This window comes from Xiphophorus hellerii, unplaced genomic scaffold (assembly GCF_003331165.1).
Source record: "Xiphophorus hellerii strain 12219 unplaced genomic scaffold, Xiphophorus_hellerii-4.1 PGA_scaffold_80__1_contigs__length_49999, whole genome shotgun sequence".
Classification (NCBI taxonomy): Eukaryota; Metazoa; Chordata; class Actinopteri; order Cyprinodontiformes; family Poeciliidae; genus Xiphophorus; species Xiphophorus hellerii.
Window position 1 is genome coordinate 1 of NW_022587655.1, and position 3635 is coordinate 3635.

At 41.2% G+C, this 3635-nt stretch overlaps 1 long non-coding RNA gene across 1 annotated transcript; it reads right to left on the reverse strand.

Moving 5' to 3' along the window:
- Nucleotides 1-15: 15 nt before the first annotated feature.
- On the reverse strand, nucleotides 16-2065 carry LOC116716699 (uncharacterized). Its single transcript, XR_004338589.1, has 2 exons — nucleotides 1557-2065; nucleotides 16-872 (listed from the first exon to the last, which is right to left on the reverse strand). It is a non-coding gene; the product is annotated as an uncharacterized LOC116716699 (long non-coding RNA).
- Between the last annotated feature and the right edge of the window lie 1570 nt (nucleotides 2066-3635).

A 3635-nucleotide genomic window follows, 5' to 3' on the forward strand; every position in this document is an offset into this window, starting at 1 on the left:
AGACAGTTCTAGTTGCAGATGGTCTATTTTGTTGTCCAGAGAGCGGACGTTGGAGAGGAAGATGGACGGAAGCGGCGATCTGTGGGGGTTAGCGTTTAGCTTAGCTGTTAGTCCACTTCGACAGCCGCGCTTCCGCTGCCTGTCGCACCGCCTTCGCTTTCTCCTCCTCCGGCTAGTGCTGCTAGGCGAGTCCACTGCGCTGCGGGCCGCTGGGTCTTGCTTCCGTAGCACTCTGAGATCACGTAAACACTCCAGAGTAGTCGTATTTATGAGTCCAAAATCACTTGATGATCGTAATTCCAGCAGACGCTGGCAATCATATGCTAACTTACTGAGTGGATGCAAAGTTTGTAGCGTTTTAGGCGGAGTATTTTGCTCAAATACTCGCAAGTTGTCGAGAGCCCATGCAGCCGCAGCCATTTTGGGCGCCGCCATCTTCATGAACTACAGAGTGAGCACCTAGGCATGTGTTACCCTGCAACCTTGGATGGCTGAGGGTAAAGTAGAAGATGATCTTCCCTCAACGTGTCATGCTGTTGTAGGGCAGTGGCTTAAATATGTCAGCGGATGCCACCAAAATGTTAGATTTGTTCTTTGAGTTATGGAAGTTGGTAAAGTGTGTCCGTTGAAGAACACCGTACTTGGCGTCTGTTACGGTGCGCTGGCAGAACAACGGTCAGTATTTGCTGTGAATTCTGAAGGCGAAGCCGCTGCGCTGTCGGTTGGTCCGAATAAACGGTCTAAACCACGATCTCAACCGCCGTGTGTGTCCGATTTCTGCCTCAAGTTTCCTTCCGACAACCACCATTAAAGAAAACACAACGCAGAGTCTAAGGAACAGCGAGGTGTCGTCTCACATGGACAGGGTTACACTGTGATACAGAAAAGATGAGACACACACGCTGAGCTTCCGTCAGCATCTAACATTAAGATTTATTCGTCTTGTGTACAATGAACATACTCCATATTTTCAAATCTTTTGTATTTTTAACAATCCCAATAAAAGTACATGAATTTGCTTTTAGCTATTTAAATAGCCTTCACAACCTCTATTCTGCACAGATAAAATATACTTTAATATTTAAACATCTTATCTTACAACTGTATTGTTTTACATAACAATAATACTTTATCTGCTACTCAAAGAAATACAGAACTGAAAAAGGTGTAATGGTCCTTTAACGCTACATCTCTTTACTAACCTTTACACTTAACAGCCATTAGCTACGAATGTCGTGGTTTTGCTGGTTTTTGAGAAGGAAACGCCATTTTGCAGATAAAGCAATTAAAATAGCATCATTTATCTGAAAATCGTTTTGAAATGTACAAAATCCAACCAGTTCAATATGAATTCAGCAGTCCTTTAGCTGTTTCTCAGCTAGCTCAATACACAGAAACAAAGTCCGCTAGCATTAGCATAAACCAGCCTCCAGAATTGTGTCCTGCCTTCCACACAATACGCATCACAAACCGGACAACATGACTCACTAGTCAACTCCCGATTCAATAACCTCTTCAACTCCCAAATGTATGCATAAAAATACATTTTTACTAACCTGTGATACAGAAAAGATGAGACACACGTTGAGCTTCCGTCAGCATCTAACAGGAAGATTTATTCTTCTTATGTGCTCAGCCTTTTCTATACCACCAACGGGACAGCGCCCCTGGCGGCCGCGCGCGGAATTGCACGGACGAAATGAAATAACGCTACTGTATATAACTTATTACAACGAGAAATTTAAGATATAAAATGAAAAATAATGTTGGGGTGCCTATTTTCTTACTTCTTGGTTTTTAGTTATAATAACGTGTTTTTCACCCCTCTACACATGTAGACTGTTTTTACAAACATTTGTGAAAAAATGTGTTGCTCTCAAGAACTTGGTGAATTTCAGAGTGGAACTGTGATAGGATGTGCAACAAGGGTTTTTTTCATGTCCTGGATGGCAGAGAACCTATAAATATGTAGAAATTGAATATTATGGAAGTATCATAACTTAAATTTAAGGCTGAGCACCAGAGATTTCTAGAAAAATATTTACATTTTATTTTGTGGTTTTAAAGGCTCTACATTGAAGATTATAAAAATAAAGACATACTTTATTTTGTATTACTATCAGCTTCAATAGCCCCTCTGCTCTTGGCTCACATACGGAGCTGTCAGCTAGTGGTAACACTCAGCCCCTCCAGATTCAAACTCTTCTTATTAAAGTAAGAGTTAAAGAGTTAAACATAATTGAAATATTGGCCACATTTGACAGAAAAAGGAACCAAGTCTATGAAAACAATGTAGCCAGTTTTAATTTAAGGCATAACAATGCAGTTTATCAAGATACAGCTGAAGTAATGAAATGAACAAACTGTGGTCTGATTTTTGTTTGTGTGTTTCTTCCTTTTGAGCAGTGAAAGTAAATAAAATGTTACATGTCTTTAGCTTTAAGTATTTACTAGTGATGTTACGTGATGTGCCGAGGCTTCGAGGCGTGTGTCGAGTAATGGAGGGGGCGTTTCCGTAAAGCGCGTATCGAGGCTTGCTTCATTTAGGGGAGGAGCCGAAAACGATGACGTCCGAAGCCTCGCTGCCCGGCTGTACCACGTGACTGCTTCGGGAAGTGGCTCAGAGTTTGGCGCGGGGTTTGACAGCTTTAGAAACCCCACAGGCTCCATTCAAAATGTGGGTTGTTGTAGGCGAGTTGCGGTCAGTTGAGAGAGTGGATAGAGTTTTGATAGTTTGGATAGCAGAGTTTGGATAATGGTTATTTAGTTTGAGAGAGTTAGTTTGGTGTTTGGAGAGTTTAGGAGAGAGATAGATAGATAGGAGATTTAGGAGCGCGAGGACAGGATAGGAGTAGGATGGAGCCGGCGAGAAAGAGGAGGATTTCCCCTATGTGGGAACATTTTGATTTGATAAGCCCTAACAAGGTAAGGTGAACTGAACATTTGCAGATGCATTAGGTTTGCTTATGAGGAACTGTATTTGTCACTGTTTCTTATTTTCTGTAAAGGTGAGGTGTTTATTGTGCTCCAAGGAGTTGGGGTACAATAATAACACCTCATCCATGTAGTGTCAAAAAAGAGAAATCGTTTGAAACCAAAAACTGGAGAAATTGTTGTTTCTTAATGAAAATGCATGAAATCATCCAAGTTACACAAGCATTAGCCTATTCACTACCCCCTCCCTAGTTCCACAAGCACTTTCACTGTCCTCTGCCTGATTAAGCCCATGCCATTTTTCTAGAGTCACAGAAAAACTTTATTACACAACATGCCATATCACATGACACTACTATTTTGGGAATAATTACACACAGAGAATACATTCAAACAATATTTTATTATACACATATGTGTATACATAATTTATGTAGACAAAGGATTTCGTCCTACACCTTTTGTGAAGTCATTCCCAAGAGCCATAATAGACAAAAATTCAATACATCACACGTGTTAAGATACAGCTGGCTGTGATTATACACCTGGCCAGTAGGTGGTTTCGTGTGCACATGAAGCCTCAAGAAATGAACCCTTTCTCGAACCAGTTGGCTCAAGTGGTTCAATACCTCATGAGGCTTCATCTCACCATCACTAGTATTTACTTACTGGAGGGTTTTTTCTTTGTCCTGCAGAGCCAC